Source organism: Vombatus ursinus, unplaced genomic scaffold, assembly GCF_900497805.2.
Source record: "Vombatus ursinus unplaced genomic scaffold, bare-nosed wombat genome assembly UNPS02015104.1, whole genome shotgun sequence".
Taxonomy (NCBI): domain Eukaryota; kingdom Metazoa; phylum Chordata; class Mammalia; order Diprotodontia; family Vombatidae; genus Vombatus; species Vombatus ursinus.
The window spans coordinates 10,086-15,496 of NW_020954882.1; the positions used below are offsets into that span (position 1 = coordinate 10,086).

General features: G+C 43.3%; 1 long non-coding RNA gene and 1 other non-coding gene across 2 annotated transcripts in view; one reads left to right on the forward strand and one right to left on the reverse strand.

Annotated features, from left to right (window-relative positions):
- LOC114031221 overlaps positions 1–5,411 on the forward strand; it is a 7,436-nt gene extending 2,025 nt beyond the window's left edge. The window contains exons 2-3 of the long non-coding RNA XR_003567718.1: positions 1,455–1,548; positions 5,364–5,411. This is a non-coding gene — a long non-coding RNA (uncharacterized LOC114031221). The remainder of the gene's footprint in view (positions 1–1,454; positions 1,549–5,363) is intronic.
- LOC114031222 lies at positions 4,439–4,547 on the reverse strand. The gene has a single exon (XR_003567719.1). It is a non-coding gene; the product is annotated as a U6 spliceosomal RNA (small nuclear RNA).

Here is a 5,411-nt window from a genome sequence, read left to right on the forward strand (position 1 = left end):
GACAGGCAGGAGGAGAACTAGGACAGAAGAGGGTCATGAAAACCTAGAGAGGAGAGTGTCCAGGAGGAGACAGGTGAGCAACATGGGAGAGGCTCCCAGATGATGATATGGGGGTGAGGGAGTGTGTTATGCCTCCAGCCAGATCTCTCCGTCTGGTTATCCTCATCCTACCCAAAAAAATGAGATTATTGTAATATAACCTGTTCTTGATGAGGCCCTGTTGCTCCTCCAGGATCCCTGTTCCCACTTCTTAGATGTCTCCTAGTAGTTTTTAATAGTCATTAAATTACTAGTTTTTAAATAATTAGTAGAATGATAATGAGTCATTAATCATTAATAGCAATTAAATTAATAGTTTTCATAATTAGTGCACTGATAGTCATTGATAGTTTTGAATAGTCATTAAAGTTAGACCCTTTAATGACAGGGTCTAGAATTTGCCAGGAATCAAAGTCAGGCTCACTGGCTTGTAGTTTATAGGCTCCTCTTTCTTTCCTCTTTTGAAAGCTGGGATAGCCATTGCCCTTTCTCAGTTCTTTGGCACCCCTCATGTTGTTTACAGCCTTTTTGAGTTCCCTGAAAATGACCCAAGCAATCACCTCTCCCATGACTTTCAGTAGCCTAGTGAATGAGGGCCACTCATGCAGCAGTTTGGAGGCAGGGATTTGGGTGATTTTCATTTTCCACAGAGGCTTTATCAGCTTTTTCTGCTCATTTGCTACTCTTGGCATAAAAATCCTCTCCAATTGAGTGGTTATATGGTAAATCAGAGTTCATACTAGAAAGGGTGGAAGAAACAACCCACGAAAACAAAACAAAACAAAACAGACTTAATGTATCCAAACAGTAAAATGACGTTTTAAAACCAACTGGAGATAGGAAGAAAGCTGAGATTCTCCTGTCCTAGAAAAGGGGGTTGAGAGGACAACTCCAGTGACATTTCCCAGCTTTCCCTTTTTGCACAGGAAACATCCCATCTTTACCTATTTTAGGAATAATCTCTCATTTTAAGGGGTTTTTAGTGTAGTTACTGGTTGGGCAGTTACCCTTCCTTCCAGATTTGTATTTTGGGGTTTTTGAGCACTGTAATTGATTGATGGGACCAAGAGAGAGAAAAGGGAAATAGGGGAGAGAATCTGGCTGATGCTGGGTTCACTTCAGATGTGTTCTCAGGGGAAGAAGCCTATCTTTCATGGCCTTGGCTGGACATCTTGGGATCTCTGACTAGCACAGATGGTCATGAGCTCATTTATCTAAAGGACAACACCGCTGGTTTGTTCCTGGCCTGAATTTCTGATTGAACACTTTAACTCATGTACCATTCTCCAGTCTTTCATGCATACAGTAGGCCCAGCTAAGTGGTCCTTCCTCTGTGAGAATGATGGGCATGTGAGGAGAGGGAAAATTCCCCACTAAGAGATTGGTCTCCTCCTGACTTCTTTCTCCTTCTTCAGTTCTGGCTTCTCAGCGCTTTGCTCTTCCCCAAGAAAGAAGAATTTCCCAGGAAAAAAGGGAATGACTTCTGTGCTCCTACCAGCCAGATCTCAGGTGAGTTAGGATATTTTCCCTCTCATGAAATGCCTTCATTTTTCTCAAAGTGTGGAGCCTTCTCTTTACCTTGTCTTCAGCCAAGTTGCATCCAGGGTCCTGAACCTCGGTTTTTGTCCTTTGAAGACTTTGGCGATTCTAACAGATGATAGAGTCTAGAGATCTTTAGAGTCGAAAAGAATAGTCTAATGCCCTAATTTAATAGATGAGGAAGCTGAGACCCCTCAGGGTGAAGACAGATGACAGATGAATCGTCTTACTCACGTTCACCTGTGACAACCTGTGTCTACATTTTGTTATGCTGCCCCACTTACCCAGGGTCTTTATTCTGACTGCCCCTTTGGACTAATATTGGTTTGTTCAACCTAATGTATAGCCAGTGTTGAGCCTAAAACCTAATTCCTATCTTCAGACAGTCTACAGAGACAGCAAGACATACTTACCAGAAGTAGCTTTTTAAAGTTTTGCTACATTATGCAAACCCTCATGTTACTATCATTTGAATCCTCTCTACCGTGCAGTTCCAGAAAACGTACAGGAGAAACGAGATAAATGAGTGATTCTCGCTGGTAATGTTTTGTAGTTAAAGCATTGTAAAACCTTGGTATTTCCTGTTTGTCAGAAGTAAGGATGAGGACACATATTACAAATTAGTAGCAATATTGTACAGTGTTCAGTGATGTAGAGGTGGAAGGGACATTCTGTGTCATTTCTGTGGTCTGAGTGCCTCATTTTATAGATGAGGAAGCATGTCCAGAGAGGTTGTGATTTAGCAAAGGTCACACAGAGAGTAATGGGTAGAGCTCGTATTTGAACCCAGGCTGTCCTACCACACATCCATCACTTTCTATAGCCATGTGGTTATTGATCCTATTTTTGTTACCTTTTAAAGTTGTTTTTATTCACTTAGCTGTTGTAATTGTGTATATTTTTTCATTATGCCCTAATCACTCTGTATCACTTCTTACAGCTCTTTCTCTATTTGTTTGAAATCTTCATATTTGTCAGTCCTTATAGCATACTCCTCAGTCTTTTGGAACAGAGTTGGGGCGGGGGGGACTCTGTAGATATAGACATTGCACGTGAGCTTTTTCCTGTTGTCAATAAGTAGCTTAGGATATAAAACCTAATGAATTGTAGGAACAGCTAGCTTGGGCAGAGGGTATAAACAGCTTTGTAACCTTTCTTGTGGAATTCCAAAGGATTTTGTGACATAGTTAGACCACCCTGCCTCTCCAGGACCAGGGAATGTTTGCCTGTGTTTTCACATCCCACAGACATTGAGTTTTTCTCTCTTTGACGATTTGACGTGCGTGAATTGAAATGACAGAGTTTGCATTTGTCTGGTTACAAACTCGTGCCCTAATCCTTTGACCCAGTGCCCCTCTTTCTACCCCTGTATCCTGAGGGGTTCAGAGGCAGAAAGAACTGGCTCTGTCTACCCTAGTGTTCATATGGCCCTTCTTTGTGCCAGAAAGAGCTGAAGGCAATATGAGTTCTCATCACTTGAGAAATGAATAAATCATGGTGTTTCAATGTACAGGAAGCTTGTGTCACAAGCTGTGAAGAGCATGAGGACTTCAGAGGAATGTTGGAAGATCTGTGTGAGTAACAGAATTTGTAAGTTGGAAGAGATGTTCCCGTGTAGTCCCACCCATGCACCAGTTAGATGGTGAACTCCTGGAGAAGAGGACCTTTTTTTTTTTTTTTTTTTTTTTGTTTGTGTCCTGAGCACTTAAGCATAGTGGCTGGCACATAGTAGATGCTTAATAAATGCTTGCTGACTGGACTGGATGAAAGGAGCGCCCACTATAACATATCTGAGCAGTGATTGTCCAGCTTCTATTCTAAGACTTTAAAGAGGGGTAACAACCCCCTACAACTCAGTGCAGCCCATTCTTCTTTTATATGGCTCCAATTGTTAGGACATTTTTCTTGATTTGAATCCTAATATACTTACATCCATTGCACCTTATTTTTCCCTCTTGGGAGAAACAGTACAAGACTGATTCTTCTTGCAGAGTACCAGCCTGAAAATTTTTGCTGTTGTTCAAGTCATTTTTCAGTCATGTCTGACTCTTTTCGTCCCCATTTGGGGTTTTCTTGGCAAAGATACTGGAGTGGTTTGCCATTTCCTTCTCCTGCTCATTTTTATAGATGAGGAACACAGAGTTAAGTGACTTGCCCAGGGTCACACAGCTAGTAAGTGTCTGAGGCCAGATTTGAACTCATAAAGATGAGTTTTCCTGACTCCAGGCCCAGCACTCTGTCCACTGCATCACCTAGCTGTTCAGTGAGTGACTAATGCACACGCTAACTAGAAGTTGACTCTACAGGTGTTTGACCAATCCTAGAAGAGAGTCACCTGGTCTTTTCTATCTGAGAGAGTTGGAAATTATCTACAAATCATCTTATAAGCCCATTGTTATAGTGCACCCATCCCCTCAACTACAAATGTCCCATCAGGCTTGGTGGCTGGAACTGCTGCTCTCTTCCAGGCCCAATGACTTGGAGCCATCTTCCAAGGGTAATATTAAGGCTTTGGGGTCCCCTGCGTCTCAGGGCTTCCAGAGCATCTAGACAAGCTGCATCTCTCGTTGAAGAGATAGGCAAGTAGTTCTGGCTTGTCTACCAGTACTGGTGGCAAGAATGCCATGAAGCAGCTGAGACAGCATTGTCCAGCCCCTGGCAGTGGTCAAAGACTACCTAGTAGAGACAAACCCCTGCTTATGACCGTAGGCCGCTCCTTGCCCTTTAGACCCTTTCACCTATTTTGATAGCATTTAGGAGCAGAACCCACCCCCTGGCTGACCCCCTTTTTCAGTCTGCTTCTCTCTTGCCTGACCTTTTCCCATCCTGTGACCTACAGTGCTGCCAAGATGGGATGGGAGAACCTGGATGGGGCTTCTTTGCCTCCCTTCATAGCCTTTTAGCCAGTGGTCTTGCTAATCTTCTCTGTATTGTTCCAATTTTAGTATATGTGCTTCCAAAGCGAGCACAATAGCCAGTGGTCTTTATGAGACCTTGGCATGCCAAGTCAACATTTTTGTACCTGAAGCCCTGAATCCTCAGATGAGAAAAGAGGTTGTAAATCTGTTAAAAAGAAAGTGTCCTTCTGGAGCTTGGCATTAGATGAAATGTGGGTACATTAGTCTACCAAGCTATGACGATATTTGGTACATTTGTAAACCTTGAAGCCCATTGTAAGTATGTGATTGGCAGTTTTTCCAGTTACCATCACCGGGCTCTCAGTTTTACCCTGATGTGGTTTTTGGGGTGTTGTGTGCTGGGCCAGCCTTCGACCAGTGCCCTGGTAGTTTATTCAGAATGGATGGGCATCCAGGATTCAGCTGAGTGACGTGCCCATAGGTTCCACCAGCCAAGCATCAGAGAGGATGCCTGAACTTTCTCAAGGCAGTTTTGTACTCAGATGACCAGCAGGTGATGTCAGTAGCCTGAGCCTTTCATCCCTGAGCCAACCAGTTCTCTAGGTTGGTCTCAATGCCTTTTAAGGAAAAACTCGCCTGACTTGGGTGGGGGCAAGGGTTAGGAAATTGCTCCTGTGGCAGGGGTGTTTGCAAGCATGACTCACTGTGAGAGCTCATTTGTAAGCCTGACTTTGAATAGGAAACTTTTCTGCAATATTGAGTCTAGTGTAAAGTGATGTATCCAATAAGTAATTTCTCCAGAAATATTAAAATTCTGCTTAATGCTTTGAGAAACAGCGCCTTTCCATTCTGCCAACTTCACGTCTTCCTCATACTCCCCATGAGGGCTGGTCCCCAAGTGAGCAGGTGTCTTGTTTGCTGTTTCAGGTACCACTGACATTCCAAGATGTGGCTGTGGACTTCACCTGGGAGGAA